We start from the raw sequence: 23,210 nt of genomic DNA, 5'->3' as shown, positions 1-23,210 counted from the left end.
AACCTTTCACGTCGAGGTCAAAGGCAACTTCGAGCTTGGCTATGTGTGTCTAAGTCTCATGATGGACGTATGGTGTATTTTGAAAAGGCTAGGCTTAGAAAAAGAATAAAGAGAGAAAGAATAAGCTTTAGCTTAGAAAGAGAAGAGAGAATAGACAATTGTTCATTGCTAAAAACGAGGGAAATCGATCGTACTTATAGAGAAAAATCGACCGTAAACGATAGAAAAAAGTCAAAATTTGACTCGGATTAAAACCGGCTCCATCGCGACGCGACAGGGACATCGCGACGCGATGGCTCTATCGCATGGCGACAGGCCTATCGCGGGGAAGCTATATGATAGAAATTCCGTACGGAGTCCTTCTTCCAATGGAATTCGGTTACTTAGAGTCTGTACTTATTTTTTATCAAACCGGATTTAATATTTTTTAAAACACTTATTTTATTCCAAATAGAATTCTTTATCTTTTCAAAATCAATCATAATTATAATTACCAATCCTAATCCCTTTAAAACTTAAAATAAACTTCTAGAAGATTCTAAAAGATTAAGATAAATCCTAATGACTTTAGGAATACAATTAAAATTAATGGACCCTCAACATGATCATTGGGCCGCCCATAAAATCCATTTAAGATCCAGTTTAGTATTTTGGCCATAACTTCATCATTATAACTCGGAATTGGGCTTATAATTTATCGTTGGAAAGCTCTTTTCAAACTCCATCCAACTCACAGTTATTGGACCCATATTATGGACCAAGCTAAACTTGATTGGAAGTTTTTCATAAATAAGATGTGAAATGAATGATTTTCAAAAACAGAAATAAATTAATTTTATTAAAACATTTTAGAAAACAGAAAGATTCACGAGACTCTTCAACATTTCACCTTGTTCGATATTCAATGACATGAAAGATACTAAACACTGGGTTTGGTTTTTGGGGAGACACAATCAGGCGTCTACAATAGGATTTGTTATTAATCTATTTAGTATCACTAGTAGAAAAATGTATCTTGGCACCAATTCAAAACCCCCCCTATGGCACCTTTTGAACCGGTGGGCATTTGAGGGATGCCAAAAATAAATAAAAAAATGCCACTGGTTCAAAACCGGTGGCAATTCTTTAATTTTGGCACCGGTTAACCTGTGCCATTTATGAAATAAAAAAATTAATTTTTTTTTTCATTTTTTTCACTTAACAATTAGGAGAGACTTAAATAAATAATATACATAAATCACATATATATTCATCAATAAATTGTTGATTTACAATTTAAAAGAAAAAAAAATCGTTCTTTGAATCGTTCTTGAATCTGCATTACCCATTGACACTAGTAGAAAAACATGCACCTACAATAAAACCCACAATAAATTAATCAAGTAGAAAATCAAGTAATATAATCCTGAAAATATAATCAAGATTAAAACAAAATGAATCTTGATATATAATCCTCAAAACTTAGAACATAGAACCCAAAAAAAAAAAAATTAAATCTGCAAAATTAAATTAGCCGACCAACAACCCACCACCCTACCACCTACCTAAAACCACCCCACCACCCACCTAAAACCACCGAACCACCCCACCACCCACTTAAAACCATCCACCACTAACCTAAAACCACCCCACCACCCACCTAAAACGACCGAACCACCTCACCACCCACCTAAAATCACCGAATCACCCACCTAAAACAACCCCACCACCCACCTAAAACAATATAACCAAAGCAAACCACCCCACCAACCACATAAAACCACCGCCTCCGTAAATCACAACCCAAAAATTAACAAAAACAGAAAAAATGAAAAAAAAAATTTTAAAAAAGACACATACCTTCATTCGACCACACAAAACCTTGAAATTGGGTTTACGTGGCCAAATTCGACCATGAGAACTGTAGATCTAGAGTTTTCATGGTCAAATTTGACCTGAAAACCTTTAGCTTCATCAGGAGGAGAGAGAAAGTGCGAAAATTAGCTTGGTGGTGTTGTTGTTGATGATGTCGGTCTTGGTGGCAACGATGATTAGTGGCAGTGGTGGTGGTGGGCTTTGAGGGGAAAAAGAGGAGGGCGACGACAGAGAAGGAGATCGACGAGAACGAAGAGAAGGAGATCGACGAGAGAGCAGGAAAGAGAGGGGAGAGAGAAGAGAGAATTGAGTCGAGTGAGCAGAGAGAAGTGAGATGAGAGAGGAGGAAAGAGAAAGAGGAGAGGGGAGAGTGGAGAGAGCTAGGGTTATGGTTTATAAAGGAAAGGGCGTAAAATGGGTGTTTTTTTTTTAAACATGGCACCAGTTCAAACTGGTGGGATTATTATTTTTCCCACCGGTTCGGTTTGAACCGGCACCAATTTTGTTTCCTCAAAATCCCGACCATTTTTCCCGACCGGTTTTTAAAAACCGGTGGGCATTGCTAGGTGCCTTATTGTAATTTTCTACTAGTGTATCATGCCCAGGAACTTGCTAATATTATGCTTTGAGGATATTGTTTTATGATGATGATGATTGTTGTGTCAATAGTTATACAATTCTTGATTGTTCATGATTTATTGTTATTGCTTGATCATGCTCTTTCCTGTAGGTTCAAAGGGAATTTGTACTTGAAATCACGCCTAATAAGATAATTAATAATTTGATTTAGGTTAATATGATTTTAATTCAAGTGATCACCAATAATAGATTTATTTGTGCATTATATAATTAACCAACATAAATTAAATATACTTATGATTAATTTATTGATTTTATGTTGATCGGAAAGCGCATATGAATATGATAAGAATAAAGTAGACTCCTATTTAGGGCGGGTTTTATCTCTTTTAGGTTTAATTCGTACCATTATCTCCGAATAATCAGTCATGGCTCCAGACCACTATGGAGTTAACGATCTATGTGATCGTGAATTAGGTGTAACCTTTACACTCGTGGATGGTTTAAAAGTTCCTAAAACTTGTTGGCGACTCTTTTACTCTAGCTTTTTTCCCTTTGGATGCCACCATGCTTAAATCCATGATCATAGTGGGGCTCAAAGTTGAAATTTGAAATATTCTCTACAGAGGACGAGTTGTTTTCCGATGGTTAATGAACATGCTAACTACCTTAATTGCGTGTCTTAGGTAGCTCAACCTGGGTTAATTGTTGTCGTACGGGGGTAATGTGAGGCCGATTAGCACCTACACATAGCCGGGAGTTTGGCCAATCTTAGACACGGTCTCTACGAGATGACCGGGGGTTCGTCTTGACAAACCTTAAGAGGTGGATTGTGAGGCCACTAGCGTTCCCTCCATGCCAATTCTGCTATATTAAATGTTTTGAGTTTAGAATATTGAAACTATGAAGTTATTATTTATTTTAACGTTTATATAAATTATGATTGAAATTAAGTGATTTAATATCAATTTCTCATTTTAAATTTGTTGTGAAATATTTCATAGTTTTTATGTTTTGATGGTTTTAAGTGACTTCATTTGAGTTTGCAAGTTGTTTGTGATTGTGGTTTCTTTCTATTAATTTAAGTCAAAAATCTTCTATTTCTGATTTGAGGGAGAACTGCTAGTTGCACCCCACTATTGTAGAACGTTGTTGTAATTTGTAGGTTCTATTTGTTATTTGATCTATGAAATGATTGGTTGGGAATTGAGAGTTTAGAAACCAACCTTTGGGCTTGTATGCCTTTATTGTTAGTTGTTTGTTTAAGCGCATTGAATTTAGTTTAGTTTAATTTCTCTTTGACCAATAAGGGTTGTTATGCCCTTGGCTTTTGAATGTAATTGATTTGTCTAATTTTTTGTTCGTTTGTTTATTTCTATTTCATCACTTAGTTTTCGCTTAGGTTAAAACAACTTAATTTGATGTTTGAATGGCAAAAATTTAACTTTTAGACCTAGGTAAAGCTTGACTTTGCCAATTGAAGTTAAGCAGCCTTCCATTCAGGCGTATTTCCGCTAACACTTCCAGTTCTAAAAGAACTGAGTGTTACAAAAGCGGTATTGTGAAGCAAGTGGTCCTCCTATACAACAGTACAGGGTTGTAATAACAAATTGCTACCATTGAATAACATGACTGTCGAAGATTATTATAATCAATTGACAATCTCGTGTGACTCACGCCTCCACATGGTTATGAATTTGGAAATTATTCTTGTAATGTGGCAGCAAAATATGAATTGGATACGGAGGAGGAGAAATTGCATTAATTTTTTTATCGACATCAATGATGGAAAATGCGATATGGTACGAACACACTTGCGCTCTTAGCAGCGTAGATATCTACTTTTGGCTTCCTGTCCCGAATGAAAGTGCTATGACGATCAATAAAACCATCTTTGTGTTGGATCAACGTGAAGAATACTTATGGACTACTGATTAAGTCACAAGAATACAAAACATCTAGCCTGACACAAAACAAAATGAACTAAAGTCCAATTAATTAAGCTCGATCATTAATTAGGCTTAAACCCGTAGTTAAAACTTAATTTTGACAGAATTAGGGGCACATAGGTTAAAAACTGAAGCTGCTGCAGGAAAATTCGAGCGCATCTTAATGCGTTGCGCTGGTATGGCGCGCACAACTAACAAGGTTGTGCGTGACACCCAGCGCAGTCTCCAGTGATGCGCTCATTAAAGATTTAGAATTTTTGTGAAAATACTGAATCGACTCTTACCATAATACCGCGCGCATGAAAATTAGTTACGCTGCCCCTAGCAGCGCATCTCAATAACTTGTGTGCAGCAGGCGCGCGCAACCCTTCAAGATGCGCGCGCCACCTGCTGCAGCAGAATGTTCAAAACCCTGAACGCACTCATTCCCTATAAATAGGGGCTTAATACGAAGCTTAAACACACAGAAATTAACCCGAAACATTGGCAGAAACTTTGTGAACTGGTGTGCTATCAACCCTTTTGTCCTAAACACTCACCCCTCTTATTACTAGTCCTTACGATGGAGGTTCCCGATCAAGAAGGAGTCCATCAGTGTTCTAAACGAAGATCTAGCAAAGAAAAGTGGTTAGTTTCCCGAGCACTTAGATAAATCTCCTTTCTTTTTATTATTTAAATAACTTTAAATTAATTAATTAGTGTTGTTTGATCACTTTAAATAAACTTTTAATTAATTTCACATAGTATTCTTGCGTTAATCAAAGATTAGAATTGGAATAATTAATTGTTGTTTTATCACCTAAGCCAAGGCGAATCTTGTTTATTCTTCCTTTTCACGAATTTGAATTAAATAAAGAATAACAACTTTGCAATGTAATTCCAACGTGATTTAATGCTTGTAAATAAAATCAACTAACTTAGTTTTTAGGTATCACGTTGCAAATATTGTTTGGTGATGAAATGGTGAAAAAGGAACAACTGGTAAAGGTCGCACTAGGGTAGAATAGTGATTCCCCCGTACCGAACTAATGAGAATAGTGATGGGCTATGCCAAAGCGAGGCATCACTACTTTCCTAGGAACGTAAGATATGTTGATGGGTTTTCTAAAGAAAGACATCATATACATGTTGGTTTTGTTAGACTCAACGATATGAGTGATGGAGTCCTAACATGTCGTGGCAAAAGAGATAAATTGTCACGAGAGCACTAGATGCGACGATTTATGAAACCAAGAGTGGCTTGGAGTCATTAGCAAAGAATTGCTTAACTTAGAGTAATAAGTTTTAAGACATGACAAAGCATGCTTAATCACTCATTGATTCTTTGGATCTTGGAATCGCCTTATTCTTACCAAATAGGGATAATTTTAATGTGTGAATAAGACTTTAAATAAGTTTGAAATATATATGCATGAATTCAATCTTATTTAGTATTATAAATGGTTTTTCATTTCAAATTCTTTCAATTATAGAACCATATCTTCAACTAATACCAACAGCAACTACATGTGCCCGGAAATCCCGAAGGCATTGACATTTTGTATAATTTTGACCAATTTCAAGGAATGGGAAGAAGAACTCCGAAAAACTCTTCGGAATTGTTCCATGGAGTACATTCTTGACACTCCCATTCCAAGCTTCTTTGCCAAGGGAATAATGAGTGATGAGACTTATGAGACTTGGTCCTTGGATTGTGACAAGGTCACACTTTTAATGAGGAATTTCCTTCCAGAGGATTGGAAGTGGAGATTCACCTCATACCTTCCAGACATGCTTCTTAATAGTCTTAAGGAGCTTGTCACTATGTCTTCCGAGACAAGGGACTTAAATGTTCATAACTTAACCAAGTTGTTCATGAACATGAAGATCAAGATCCCGGAGGAAGGTCCTTACTAAAGAAAGGCTCGAAGTGTGGAACAAGGTTTATATTGCTAGGCTTAGACCCAGAATGCCTCTTTAGCCTCATGTGCTTCGAATGATAAGGCTTTTCAAGCACTTGCAACTCATTGGGAAGCCATTAGAGGATGAACAAGCGGCTCACATGCTACTATGCTCACTCCACTCGGGCTATGTTGCATTGAAAATGCATTTGACAGCCAATCAAGATAAACTCTCATTGATGGAGGTTATTCAAGAGCTTCGTAGAGCCAATTCTTGCAACGGTACTAGGTTTCTCTCTAAGGCCTAAGAAAAAGGAGTTCAAAGACAAGGTAAAGATGTGGTGCTTCTATTGTAGTAGGCGAGGCCACTACAAAAGGCAATGCAGCGAGTACTTAGAAGATGAGGCGAAAGGAAAAGTAGCTCTCACCTCATGTATCTTCTTTATAAAACCATCACTTGAATATAAGCAATTCATAAAGGTATTAGATACCATAAATGACTCATCATATGCTCTTATTCCAGGAACTAAGTGAGAAGAAGCTTCACAAGTGGTTGTGGATTTACAAGCGGAAGAAGAAGACAATCTATCCATTAATCTTGTAATTGCGTTGTTTGTCTTAACATAGAACTTATTTTAGTTTTATTATTGAACATATTTTGATCTTTTGGCGTCAAACGCCGGCTTGTTAGATCACAACACTATAACTGTGACTGTTTTTAAGTCTTGTTTATATGTTTTATGAAATGACACGTTCATCCAAATGTGCTTTATTTAGACAAACAAGTTTATAATGTTAATGATACCACCAAAGAAATCTAAGACCAATGGGTCAAATGAAACATACTTATGGCATTGTCGTCTTGGCCACATTAACATCAAACACATCAAAAGACTTCTACAAGAAGGTATTCTTGACTCATGCGATTTACAATCGTTTGAAAATTCCAAAGGATGTCTATTAGGCAAGATGATAAGAAAGCCATTCTCCAAGTTAGGAGAAAGGGCAGGTCTTATTAGGCCTAATACACACCGATGTATGTGGTCCAATGAGCACAACCACAAGGAACGATCATCGATATTTTACCACCTTCACGGACGACTATAGTAGACATGGATATGTTTACCTTATGTCGAACAAATCTCAATCGTTTGAGAAATTCAAAGAATTTCAGAGTGAAGATGAAAATCATCTTGGCAAGAAAATCAAAGCTCTTCAATCAGATCGAGATGGTGAATACTTGAGCCATGAATTCGATGACCATCTGAAAGAACATGGTATAATTTTAGAATTTACACCTCTAGGAACTCCACAATAGAACGGAGTATCCGAAAGGAAAAATCGAACCTTGCTAAACATGGTACGATTAACAATGGGTCTTAGTGATCTTCCTATCTCTTTTTGGGAACACACACTTCTAACCGCGACACTAACACTAAACCGTGCTCCGTCAAAAGCTGTAAAAAAGACTCCATATGAATTATGGACGAAGAAACCTCCTAGTTTGTCTTTTCTCAAGATTTGGGGTTGCGAAGCATATGTCAAAAGATTAATCGCTAACAAACTTCACCCTAAATCTGATAAGTGTTTCTTTGTGGGTTACCCAAAAAAAACCAAGGGGTATTACTTCTACAACAAATCTGAGAACAAAGTGTTTGTTACTCGCAATGATGTCTTTTTAGAGAAGGAACACCTTTCCAAAATGACAAGTGGGAGGAAAATCGAACTCTATGAAGTTCGAGAGGACGAGGAACAAAATCACATTGACAATCAAAGTGCTCAAATAGCATCTGTTGACGTTGGTGAAACTGTGCAAAGTCAAACCAACAATGCAAATGCTCAGTCCATTACCCTACATAAGTCATAAAGACCAAAGTCTCAACCTGATAGATATCCTAGTGTCGTATTAACCGAGAATCAGCACATCCTAGTAGTGGATGGAGACAAACCGCAACCTACAAGCAAGCTATGGCGAGCTCCGACTCTGCTAAATGGCAAGAATCCATGTGATCTAAAATGGACTCCATGTTTGAAAATCAAGTATGGGACTTGGTTGATTTACCCGAAGGTTACACACCTATCGAATGTAAATGGATTTTCAAATTGAAAACCGACAAAGACGGAATTGTATTCATCTGCAAAGCTAGACTGGTAGCAAAATGTTACAGACAAATTCACGGTGTTGATTATGATGAAACCTTTTCTCCTGTCTCAATGCTTAAGTCCGTTCGAATCATCCTAGCGATTACATCGTATTACAATTATGAAATATGGAAGATGGACATCAAAAAAGCCTTCCTCAATGGAATTTTGGAAGAAAATGTGTATATGACACAGCCTAAAGGTTTGTCGACCAAAACAATGCTTGGAAGGTATGCAAGCTTAAAAAGTCCATTTATGGGTTAAAGCAAGCAAGAAGAAGTTGGAATCTGTGATTCGATGAAACCATCAGTAAGTTTGGTTTTATTAAGAATCCAGATGAGTCTTGTGTTTATGAGAAGATCAGTGGGAGTGACATCGCCTTCCTAGTCTTATATGTCGATGTCATATTGATCATTGGAAATAGCATTCCGACGCTAGAGTCTGTAAAGGTCTGGCTTGGAAAATGTTTTTCAATGAAAGACTTTGGAGAGGCATAGTACATATTGGGCATTAAGATCTACAAGGATATATCTACAAGGATGATTGGATTGAGCCAAATTACTTACATTGATAAGGTACTAGCACGATTCAACGTGGAGGAGTCCAAGAGGGGTCACCTACTCATGTCACATGGCATAACCCTAAGAAAGAAGTAGTGTCCAAAGACACCTGATGAGCGAGAAAGGATGAATCAAATTCCATATGCTTCGCTTATTGGATCAATCATGTATGCCATGATATGTACTAGGCTAGATATATTGTATGCCTTGAGTGCTACGAGCCGATACCAATCAGACCTAGGAGAGGCGCATTGGACTGCGACCAAGAATATTCAAAAGTACCTGAAAAGAAACAAGGATAAATTCCTGGTATATGGTGGCTCAGATGAATTAGTTGTTGAAGGTTACACCGACGCAAGCTTCCAAACAGACAAAGATGATTTCAAATCATAGTCAGGATACGTATTCTGTCTAAATGGAGGAGCGTTTAGTTGGAAGAGTGCTAAGCAAAGCACAACTGCAGATTCTACAACTGAAGCCGAATACTTGTAGCTGCTGAAGCAGTTAAGGAGGCAGTTTGGATTCGTAAGTTTGTTAGTAAACTTGATGTTGTACCCTCCATCAAGGGTCCAATATCCCTCTATTGTGAAAATAGTGGAGTTATTACTCAGGCCAGAGAGCCAAGGGAACATCAGAAGGACAAACATGTCAAGCGGCAATTTCACATGATAAGGGAATGGAAGTTAGAGGGTGAAATAAGAATTTGTAAAGTTGGAACGGACGACAATGTAGCCAATCCACTTACTAAACCTTTGCCTCAAGTGAAACACAACAAACACGTTGGGGCAATAGGAATCAGGTGTAGGGAATATTTCAAGCATCCCACACTTGAGCCCCATAGTGATCATACACTTAAGCATGGTGGCGTCCAAAGAGAAGGAAGCTAGAGTAACAGAGTCGCCAACAAGTTTTAGGAACTTATAAACCGTTCACAAGGTGAAGGTTACACACCTTAACAATCCATGAGATCGTTAACTCCAATAGGTCTGGAACCATGACTGGATATTCGGGGATGAAGGTACAAATCCAACCTAAAAGAGATTAAATTTGCCCTAAATAGGCCTCTACTTTATTCTTCTCGTATTCATGTGCGCTTCCTTTCTAGCATACAATCAATAAATTAACCCTAAACCTGTTTATCTATGTTGGTTGAATATTAATGCACAAACAAACCTATTATTGGCGATCACTTGAATTATAATCATATTAGCCTAAACAAGATTATTAATTATCTTATTAAGCGTGATTACAAATACAAATACCCTTTAAACCTGCAAGAGAGGCGTGATCAAGCAATAACAAATAATAATAATGTCAAGCAACATAATAATAACAATCGTCATCATAATAATCTCAATAAAGCATAATAATATTAGCAAGATCCTAGGCATGATACTAACAAGATTAATAACAAATCCTAGCATGTCAGTAAACAATAATGATCAAATCTTCATCCCTAACATGATACTAACATGATAGAAAGAATAGGAAGCATCATAGAAACATGCATGATATTAGAAATCAATAAAAGCATCCTAACATGACACTAGGAATCAAAATAATCAAAACATGCTTTCTATATCAAAATAACAATTAAAGCAATTACTTACTTCGATGCCTCGTATCTCTTTCTAATAACAAAATACACGTGTTAGTAACTCAAGGAAAATAATAAACAAACAATTAAATTAAATAATTAAAATAGGATTTTGAGACCAAATCCTCAGAAATTAGCAACCTTTCACATCTAGGGCGAAGGCAACTTCGAACTTGGCTAGGTGTGTCTAGAATTCGTGAATGTGGAATTTTGTAAGAGGGAAGGTTTAGAAAAAGAAGAAAAAGCATAAGCTTCTAGCTTTAGAGAGAAAATATAATTAGATAGTTGTGAATTTTTGATGATTGTTAATTGTTGATTGTGAATTGTTGGTGAAAACGGGGAGATACGACCCCTATTTATAGAAAAATAGTCTGGAAACAAATAAAGTCCTATTCGGAATAAAACTGGCATCTGCCGCCAGGCGACAGAATTAGCGCCAGGCGACAAACATTAGCGCCAGGCGACAGACTCTGTCGTTTGGCGCTAATTAAAAGATAAAACGCGTTTGTACGCGGAATCCTCTTCTTAATATGATTAAGCAGCAAACGTGTTTATCAAATTAAAATTAGGTTTATCATAAAACACTTATTTTTTTCCAAATAAACTCTTTAAAATATAATTATTAATCCTAATACTATTAGAATAAAAAAGAATCTTCCAAATATTCTAGAAGATTAAAATCAATTCTAATAACTTTAGGAATAATAATTAATAGGCCCTCCTCTAGATCATTGGGCCGCATATAAAATTCATTTCGGGCCAAATTTAGTTTAAGCCATAACTTCCTCATTATTCGTCGGAATTAGGCTTATAATATAACGTTGGAAAGCTCCTTTCGAGCCCGACCCAACTACACTATTATTGGACCCTTATCATAGACCAAACTAAATTGGATTGGCTATTTTCATAAATAGAGTGTAAAAAGAAATGTTTTCGAAAATAGAAAGAGAAATATTTTAATAAAAACATCCACATCACAAGACTTTTCACACTTTCACCTCGTTCGATAATCAAAGTACGTGAAAGGTATTCATCACTGGGTTTGGTTTTGGGGAGACACATTTGGGTGTCTACATCAGGCACGTTGGTGATTGGCTTTGATTTCCTTGTTAGGTGTTTTATTTAATTTTGAAATATTTTAATGTAAAACACTATGATGAACCATTTAGATTTTAGAGTAATTTAATTTCATGCAATTTTATCACTCCGTTTCTATTTAATTGTGGTTTAGGATTAAATATTAAGTCCATTCGATTTTGAGAATATTCAAAATAGGGTATCAAGACCATGTGTTGAATAAAGAAACACCTATTAAGTGAAACATTGAATATTGTTGTAGGGAATATTTCAAACATCCCACACTTGAGCCCCACTGTGAACATACACTTAAGTATGGTGGCGTCCAAAGGGAAGGAAGATAGAGCAAAAGGGTCGCCAATAAGTTTTAGGAACTAGTAAATCATTGACGATCACAGAGATTGCTAACTTCATAGTGGTCCTGAACCATGACTGAATATTCGAGGATTGAAGGGAATATTTCAAGCACCCCACACTTGAGCCCCAGTGTGTTCATACACTTAAGCATGGTGGCGTCTAAAGGGAAGGAAGCTAGAACAAAAGAGTCGCTAACAAGTTTTAGGAACTTGTAAATCGTTCACAGGGTGAAGGTTACACCCCTTCACGATCCATGAGATCGCTAACTCCATAGTGGTCCTGAACCATGACTGGATATTCGGGGATGAAGGTACAAATCTAACCTAAAAGAGATTGAACCTGCCCTAAATAGACCTCTACTTTATTCTTCTCATATTCATGTGCGCTTTCTGACTAACATACAATCAATATATTAATCCTAAACCTATTTAATCTATGTTGGTTAAATATTTATGCACAAACAAATCTATTATTGGCGATCACTTAAATTAAAATCATATTAGCCTAAATAAAATTATTAATTATCTTATTAAGCGTGATTTCAAGTACAAATTCCCTTTAATCCTACAAGAGAGGGCGTGATTAAGCAATAACAATAATATCAAGCAACAAAATAATAATGACACAACAAATCATCATCATCATGATAACAATCTCATCAAAGTATATAATGTTAGCAAAATCCTAGGCATGATACTAACATGATTAATAACAAATCCTAGCATGTCACTAAGCAATAAAAATCAAAGCTTTATCCCTAACATGATACTAACATGATAGAGGAAATAGGAAGCAACCTAAACATGATACTAGAAAGTAGTAATCACATCCTAATGATACTAGGAATTAAAATAATATAAACATGCTTTCTAAAGAAATTCAGCAAAGAAATTACTCACTTTGTTGCCTCGTATCTCTTTCTATCAAAACAATACACACGTTAGTAACTTCAAGGAAAATATTAAATAAAACAATTAATTTAATTAACTGAAATAGGGATTTGGGATCAAACCCTCAGAAAAATTATCAACCTTTCACTTCTAGGGCGAAGGAAACTTCGAGCTTGGTTATGTGCATCTAATACTCGTGAATGCATTATTGTGTTTTGAAAAGGGAAGGCTTAGAAATCAAGAAAGAGAAAGAAAGAATAAGATTTAGTTTAAAGAGAGACAGATGGTGATTATTGATGATTGAAAACGGGGAAATACGACCTTCTTTATAGAGAAAAACATCCGGAAACAATAGAAAAGAGTTTGAAATTGACTCAGAGTAAAACTACTCCTATCACGATACGGCAGTGCTATCGCGACGCGATGGCTCTATCGCGGTGCGATAAGCTTATCGCGACGCGATAGCCTCCTCGCAGGGTGATGGCATTGATATGATTAAAATGTTGTACGAGTCCTTTTCCCAATATAATTAGGTAATTAGACTCCGTATTTATCATTAATTAAAATCAGTTTAATCATTAAAACACTTGTTTTATTCCAACTTAAATTCATTATCTTTTCTAAATAAAATAAAAGTATAACTATTAATCCTAATTCCTTTAGAACTTAAAATAACCCTATAGATTATTCTATGAAATTAAAGTAATTCCTAATGACTTTAGAAATGATAATTAATGGGCCCACCACCTGATCATTGGGCCGTATATAAAATCCATTTTGGGCCCAGTTTAGTATTTTGGCCATAACTTCCTCATTATTCAATCGAATTGGGTTTATAACATGTCATCGGAAAGCTCTTTTCGTGCCCCATCCAACTACACTATTATTGGACCAATATCATGGACCAAACTAAACTGGACTAGAAATTTTCATAACCAGGGTACGAAAATAAATATTTTTAAAACCGAAAGAATTATTTTTATTAAAAACGAGTGCATCACGAGACTCTTTCACATTTCACCTCGTTTGATAATCAATGACGTGAACAATATTCATCACTGGGTTTGGTTTTTGGGGAGACACAATCATGTGTCTACAGGGATGAAGGTACAAATAGAACCTAAAAGAGATTGAACCTGCCCTAAATAGGCCTCTACTTTGTTCTTCTCCTATTCATGTGCGCTTTCGAGTAAGCATACAACCAATATATTAAACCTAAACATGTTTAATTTATGTTGGTTTATATTAATGCATAAACAAATCTATTATTGGTGATCACTTGAATTAAAATCATAGTAGCCTAAATAAAATTAATAATTATCTTACTCAGCGTGATTTCAAGTATAAATTCCCTTTAAAGCTGCAAGAGAGGGCGTGATCAAGCAATAACAATAATATCAAGCAACATAATTATTGATAATATTAACTCCATAAATCATCATCATCAAAATAATAATCTCAATTTCATCAAAACATAATAATAGCAAGATCCTAGGCATGATACTAACAAGATTAATAACAAATCCTAGCATGTCACTAAGCATTAAAGATCAAAGCCTTATCCCTAACATGATACTAGAAAGAAATAAAAGACATCCTAACACGATACAAGAAAGCAAAAAAAGACAATCTAAGCATGATTCCTATATTAAAAGAATAATTAAGAAGTAATCTAATTATTTACTTTGATGTCGCGTATCTCTCTCTATCAAAACAATACATACATTAGTAACTTCAAGAAAAATATTAAATCAAACAATAAATCTAATCAAAGAATTGAAATAAGGATTTGGGACCAAAACCCTTTGAACTATCAACCTTTCACGTCGAGGTCTAAGGCAACTTCGAGCTTGGCCAAATGTGTCTAAGTCTCGTGAAGGACGTATGGTGTTTTGAAAAGGCTAGGCTAAAAAATCAAGCTTTTAGCTTAGAGAGTGAAAGAGAATAGATGATTATTGTTGATAATTGAAAATGGGGAAATATCTACCCTTTTCATAGAGAGAAACAACCGTAAACGATAGAAAAGAGTCAGAATTTCAATTGAAGTAAAACTGATCTGTCGCGATGCGACGGCTTTTTTATTCAGTGATAGGCTTGTCGCAGCACAATGGTGCTGCATGATAAATTTCTGTACGAAGTCCGTTTTCCAATATGATTGGGATTAATAAGAGTCCGTACTTATCTTTAAAAATCAGATTTAATCATTTAAAAACACTTATTTTATTCTAAATAAAATCCTTTATCTTTTCAAAATAAAAATATAATTAATAATCCTAATCCCAGTAAGGAATCATGAGACTCTTTCACATTTCAGCTCGTTCGATAATCAAATGACGTGAAAAGTACTCATCATTGGTTTGGTTTTGGGGAGACATAATTTGGTGTCTACAAGACACATTCTCGATTGGAAGCAAACACTGTAGTTAGTGAGCTTCCTGGATTACCGAACAGTTAGGGTGTCCGTCCACCCCCTGTATAAAGAGCAACGTGATGAAGTTGCACCTATTTAGACATGTGCCCCCAGTCCTGAGACGAGTGTTTTCATCTATTGGACAAAACTGCTGAGAGAATTGCCGATTTTCTCCTCTCTCACTAGATTTGGATATGTGCCTCCAGTCCTAAGACATGTATTTTTATCTTGTGCACCTCGAATACTTCGTTTTGGCAAGCGAGTGTCAAAACCTCTATTTACGTGTTAGGCTCCGAACGCCGAAACACCGCTCTTTTTATCATCTTTTACTTTGTTAAAATCATGGACTAAAGTTTCAATGACATATCGAGGGACTTTAGATCAACGATGCCATATTGAGAGGATATCATCCTCTTTACTCGTTTTTAAACCGATATCTTCTCATGACATGACATCACTTAGGACAGCCTTTACTTGTAAAAGTGTTCTACACTTGCAAAGGATCAATCTAGATTCTTTAACACATTAGGACTAGAAATTACTTTTTCTAGCCTTAACAACTACTTGTCTCGAACACTTAGCGAATCAAAGATAGTTTCGACATCCTTAACACCACTGAAAGATTCCCTATTCTGAGGGAACTTCAGAGAATGAGTCTCGGATTTATTTCCTTGGCTACTTTGATCCTTATGTATTCTAGCCTCAATCAAAGTGGGGGCTAACTATAAACATTTACTTTTGGCCTCCTGTCCCGTCCGAAAGTGCTATGACAATAAATAAAACCATCTTTGTGTTAGATCAACGTGAAGAATACTTATGGACTACTAATTATGTAATATCCCTCATGATTGCTTTAAAGGAGTTTTATATACTGCTTATATCAACAAGTTACGTTTTCCTTTCATGGAGCTCATATGCTAAGATACTCTATAGTTAAGCATGCTTGGGTGGGAGTAGTCTTGGGATGGGTGACCTCCTAGGATGTTTTCTCGGGGTACGCATTTTGTCATTTAATACCCCTCATGATTTCCTTAAAGGAGTTTGATATACTAATCATATCAACAAGATGCATCTTCCTTTTAGGGAGCTCATATGCTAAGATACTCCATAGTTAAGCGTGCTTGGCTGGAAGTAGTCTTGGGATGGATGACCTCCTGGGAAGTTTTCTCGGGGTGCGCATGAGTAAAGACAAAATGCAAAGTTTTAAGAACTTATAAACTATCCACAAGGTGTGAAGGTTACACCCCATTCACGATCCTAGAGATCGCTAACTCCATAGTGGTCCTGAACCATGACTAGATATTCGGGGATGATGATATGAATCCAACCTAAAAGAGATTTAACCCCCTTAAATATGCCTCTACTTTTTTTCTTCTCATATTCATGTGCGCTTTCTAATCAACATACAATTATTATATTAATCCTAATCATATTTAATCTATGTTGGTTGATTATTAATGCACAATAAATCTATTATAAGCGATCACTTGAATTAAAATCATATTAGTCTAAATTAAATTATTAATTACCTTATTAAGCGTGATGTCAAGTACTAATTTCCTTTAAACCTACAAAAAAAGGCGTGATAAAGAAATAACAATAATATCAAGCAACATAAATTATATATATGAATAATTCGTAAATTAACTAAAAATATTAAAATATTCGTAAATTAACAAATAATGTAAAACTATTCATTAATTAACAAATAACGTGAAAATATTTATAAATTAATAAATAACATAAAATTATTCATTAATTAACAAATAAAGTTAAAATGTATATAAATTGACACAACAAATCATCATCATAATATTCTCAAAGCATAATATTACTAAGATCCTAGGCATGATAAGAACATGATTAATAACAAATTTTAGCATGTTACTAAATAATATAAATTAAAGTTTTAGCCCTAACATGATACTAAGAAGCAATAAAAGCATCCTTACATGATACTAGGAATTAATAGAACAATATAAGCATGATTTCTATATCAAAAGAGTAATTAAATTACTTACTTTGAAGCCTTGTACCTTTTTCTTTAACGTCGAGATTTTAGGCAACTTCAACTTGACTAGGTGTATTCAAGTCTCGTGAAGGACTAGTGTGTGTTTATGAAAAAGGTTTAGAAAATGGTTTTGAAAATCAAGAGAGAGAGAGAGAGAGAGAGAGAGAGAGAAAGAATAAACTTTAGCTTAGAAAGAAGATTGATGATGATTGTTGGTGTGTAAAAACGTAAAAAATCGTCCCTATTTATAGAGAAAAATGACCGAGAATGATCAGAAAAGAGTAAGAATTCAAATTGGAATAAACTCCTTTTATCGCGCGACGATAGATTTATTGTGTCGCTTTGGATCCATCGCGGATTTTGTTTTTATCATAACTTTTGATCCGAAAGTTGAAATAAGTCAAATAATATGTCGTTAGAAAACTCTTGAAGTCTAATTTCCAACTCAGTTAGAATCATATTAAAATATTTTGTAGAATAAAAGATATGGACGAAATAATGGGATGGTGTTAGTTTTAGATAGAGGTTGGTTTCCCATTCATATTTTTTTCGTTATAGCTCGGAATTAATATTATAATATATCATTGAAAAGATAATTTCAAGGGCTATCCAACCATCTAAGATTCGGAAGAAATTATAAGGCACAAAAGTAATATCTTACTGTCTTTGAACGTCTTTCAATTCGAATAGAATTGGGACTTTTAAAAGAGAAGTTTTATTCCATTTCAAACTCGTTAATATTTTCTTTTCAAAAAGAATAATCAAGATCTTTTAGAAACTTAAATAAGATTCTAATTAATCCTAATTGGTTCAGGAATATAATTAAGATTAATGGACCCTCCACATGATCATTGATTCGGATAGAAAGCTCGGTTTGGTCCCAATTTAGTATTTTGGACATAACTTCCTCGTTATAACTCAGATTTGGGCAAATAATATATTATTGGAAAGCTCTTTTCAAAACCCATCCAACTACATAATTATTGGACCCAGATTATGGACCAAAATAAACTGGTTTGAATGTTTTTCATAAATAGGACACGAAATGAATGATTTTTGAAATATGAAATGAATTATTTTTAATTAAAACATTTTAGAAAAAAGGGGAACTTCTCGAGAGTCTTCAACATTTCACCTTACTTGATAATCAATGACGTGAAAAGTAATCATCACTGGGTTTGATTTTTGGGGAAACACAATCAGGTGTCTACAGGTAAGTTATTTCTTAGTATTCCAAGAAATAGGGAAATGACCTAATAACACAAAATAACCTGACAAGGAATGCCGAGTCAAAGGACACATCGCCCAATCACTGTCACAAAACGCCATCAAACGTAAATCCTTCATAGGTTGCAACAAGATGCCTTGTCCCGTACTACCCTTAAGGTAACGCAAGAGACGAATGGTCGCATCCCAATGAGAAAACTTGTAGTTCACTCAAAAACTGTGCCAACATGCACTGTATAATTCAACTCTGGTCGAGTGACCGACAAAAAAACCAATCGTCCAACCAACTGACGATGTTGTTCCGGTTTATCAAACGGCTCACCGAAAGCATGTGCAATACGATGGTTCTGCTCCATCGATGTGTCAATGGGTTTGCAACCCAACATACTTGCCTCAGTCAAGATATCCGAAGCGTACTTTCATTGAGAAAGAAAGATACCCTCCGGAATACGTGCAACCTCAATGCCTAAGAATTACTTAAGCACGCCCAAATCCTTCATATAAAAGCATTTGCACAATAAGCTTTAAACCAAACAATAGCATCATGAGAAGAGCCTGCAATAATCAAACGTGTAAACAGACCCTGCCCTGTACATAGCTAAACTGAGAGTAATCAGCATATGAGTTTTTAAACCCAAAACCTCACAGAGCAATAGACAACTTCGAAAACCACTGTCTCGAGGCTTGTTTCAAGTCGTATCAAGAGTTCCGCAACCTGCAAACTTTTCCAAGTGTCGGAGTATCGTACCCTAGAGGAAAACTGCATATACACCTCTTCATCTAAATCACCATGAAGAAATGAATTGTGAACATCCATCTGATATAACTCCCAATTCAAAGAGATAGCCTCGGCAAGAAATAAACGTACCGTTCCCATCTTTACAACAGGAGCAAACGTCTCATTATAATCAACACCGGCAACCCTGTCGATTTCCATGAACAACCAAACGCGTCATGAAACGTTCCACCTTCGACTTGTCAGTAAACATGGGCATCGTGCCGTGCCGGGCCGTCGCGGGCCGTGCCGACTTCGCGGCTGGCCGTGCCGTGGCATGCTAAATTTTGGCACACCACAGCCCACGGCACGGCAAGACCCACGTGCCCGGCAGGCCGAGCTGTGCCGGGCAGCGGGCCCACTTGTAATTTTTTTTTAAAATATATATGTATATAAAAAAAAATCAATACATACATATATTTTTTTTGAACAACTTAAGTTTATATAAATAATGTTATTAATTTATGTTTATGTTAATTTTAATATATTTTTTTTTTGAACAACTTTAATTTAATTAAGTTTATATAAATAATTTATGTTTAAGTTTATATAAACTTAAACATAAATTGTTTATATAAACTTATTTAAATAAGTTTATATAAATAAACTTATTTAAATAAGTTTATATAAATAAACTTATTTGTATATTAATTAAATAAGATTTTATAAACAAACTTAATTAGATAAGTTTAAATAAATGAAGGTGGGCATGGGCCATGCCACGTGCCGACGTGCCGACCCACGGGCCGACGACTGTTCCGCCCGCCGTACCCGTGCTGGATTTCAATTTTTTTCTTCACGGCACAGCCCACGGCCCACAAGTGGGCAGCCGTGCCGTGCCGTGCCGTTCCAGGCCATGCCGGAATCGTGCCGGCACGTGGGCGCTTGTCGGTGTACTTGATTTTGTACACCCAACCACTACCAATTGCCCTCTTTTCGGGAGGAAGAACCTCAACGGTTGATGTGCCATTACGCTTTAGAGCGTCAATTTTATCTTGCATTGCCTTACGCCAATCGACATCTTTAACCACCTCTTTAAAAGAAGACATACGGTTCCTTTCCCTTAGCGATCGTTGCCAAAAAACACTTGTGTCTCATTGAAAAATGATTATATTCAACATGACAAGCTAAAGGGAAAAGTTTACCTAAAGAACGAGATTAAGGAGGAAAAACAGTTGATGGAGTAGGGTCTATATTTTTAGTGATGACAGTATAGGCGACATAATGACGGTGCCACGAAGGCAGACGTTTCTCACGATGACCACGACCAAGTGCCTCCGACAACAAAGAAGAACTCCCCCTCAGATTCAAAGGCGTAATGTCAATAGCCTTATCAACAATGTCGTGCTCAACCACACTATCTGAGCTAGCACTCGCATTACGAATCAAACCAAGACCACGAGAAGACGATTCAAAGACTTGGACCGGCCGGGGATAGCACCAGCACCCGTGCCTGGCTGCTACGCAAGGCTGTGTTGTGGCTGGCCAACCACAAGCTGGCCTACTGTGCTGCTATGATGCTACGGTTGGCTTGCTATGCTGCTGCGGCTGCCCTGTAGTGCTACTGATCAATCCTGTGAGCACGGGGTTCCTTGCGGGCTGATTAGTAGCCGAGGGATGGCTGCTCGACATATCCCACGGGCGCAATTAGTAATTGTAAACCCGAATTTCGACCAAAACCAATTTGAGGAAAATTGATTTTAAAACAAAACAGAAAAATTGAAGCCCTAATCTCACCAAATTGCGAAAAAACAAATTTAGATGATGAGCAAACCAAGATAAAAAAAAAATCTCTAGAAATTAGAGAGGTTGTAATACCATGTTAACATAGAGAAAGATGTGAAGAAAACGGATTAAGCCTTGCATTGATAATCATGACAATATATATAGTACATTCATGCCAAATATACATACATTCACTTAAAACCAACTGACTCATATTAGTGGGGCGGGCTGCTTGTTAGGGTAATGGAGAAGGTTGATGGGGGAAGTGAGATGGTGGTAGGAAAGTTCAAGAAGGTGCGGGTGTAGGGCCCATGAGCCATTGGTAATGATTGGAAAGGAGTTGAAGATAGGGGAAGACAGTGTTAATTGTTAGAATTTACATCAATGGTGTCCAGGAAGAGGAAGAAAAGAAATTAAGAAAAAAAAAAGTTACCAGAACTTCAGGTAACCAATCAAATAGGCTCATTATGAGAAAATGAGTTGTAAATTTAGAATTATTCATGGTTATTAATCGAAAAGTTGGATTATTATTGGAGAATGGGGTAAAGGTTGGATTATTCTTTTTAAATTTTCTAGTGGAAAATAATAAGCAAAGTTTTAAGGATTATGTATAAGAAGCAATAAAAGAAAATTTTAAAGATAGATAAACATTAATTACATCAATTTAATTGTGTTTTGTCATAAATTACCAACTTTACTCCCTTTTAAGAAGTATATTTTAGGAAATTTTGAATTTTAACACCAGAAAAAAAATAAAAATAAATGGTTTTAAACACTACACCAAAAAAAAAAAAAAAAAAAAAAAAAAAAAACTTTTATTTTAACACCACAAAAATTCACAAAATTGGATATTACCACCACTTACCAGTTTCCGTCCCAAAATCCGTCAAGTGGGGTCCATTGTGCCATATGTCACCATATTATTAGTTTTTTTTACAACTAAAAAGAAAAATTAAATATTAAAAAAAAAAAACAAAACCCTAAAACTTAAACAGCCACCCACTCCGCCACTGTCGGCAGCCCGCGTCGCCGCCTACCCCACTCTACACCCCCTTTCTCTTCCCTGGTCACCGCAATCTCCACCCCCCTTTTTCCTGACCCTAAAACCAGTCGTTTTCGACCCTACCTCAATGGCCACCAAAAATGAGTGGCCGTCACCCGTTTTTCAAACCACCTAGAAACAACCACCATAAACGGCAACTAAGGTTCAGAAACGACCGTTTTAGGGCCTAAGTGGTCGATTTCAACCATAAACCGATCGTTTTTGACCCTTAAAGCCCTAGTTGGTGGTCACTTTTTTTGGTGGTCTAAAAAGCGGTCGCCCGTTTTGAGTGGCCGTTGGGGAGGTTCAGTCGATTTTGGGGAGGGGGAAAGGGAGGAGGCGGAGTATGAGGTTGCTAGGGCTGGAAACGAAGGTTGTTGGGTAGAGCATTGGCCGGCGCCAGCCAACCAGCGGTGGGGATGGGGGTGGCTAGATTAGTTTAGGGTTTTTTTTGTTTTTATATTTTTTAATTATTTTCGTCCAACAGTATGCTGACACGTAAGCAATATGGACCCCATTAACGGATTCCATACATGAATCAGTTAAGTGGTGGTAAAAGCCAATTTTTTTAAAATTTAATGGTGTTTAAATAATTTTTTTTTTTTTTTTTTTTTTTTGGTAGTGTTAAAAACCATTTTTTTGTGGTGTTAAAATTCAAATTTTCCTATATTTCATACAACTAAAATTACTTTTCATAAAGTCTAATAAGTTCATATAGGTTCAGGTAAGTTTAGATAAAGTTCAAGTAAATAAAACACACCCTAAGTCCAAGGTTGAAGACAAAAATCTCAACCATTGTTTCCTTTACTTAGTAAGTTTATTTTATTTGTTTGATTTAGAATATTAATTATAGGATACAAACACGAAAAAAGACATATTAGGGTTTTGTATGATTCATTAATGAATTATGGGTAAATTTTGAGTTTGTTGTGATTAATTTTGACCGATTGTAAATTGAGAATTTGTTTGATTAATTTTTATTGATTTTTAGGTGTAAATTTGGGGTTTTTTAAAAATTAATATTTATTGATTTAGGGGTAAATTTGGGGTTTTGTTTGATTTGTTGAATTATGATTGATGTAAGCTGGAATTCAATTAGGAATTTTTGGGGCTACATGTATGAAGAAAACATGTG

The sequence above is a fragment of the Chenopodium album genome, chromosome 10 (genome assembly GCF_948465745.1).
Source record: "Chenopodium album chromosome 10, dcCheAlbu1.1, whole genome shotgun sequence".
NCBI lineage: Eukaryota > Viridiplantae > Streptophyta > Magnoliopsida > Caryophyllales > Amaranthaceae > Chenopodium > Chenopodium album.
This window is presented reverse-complemented; position numbering follows the sequence as displayed.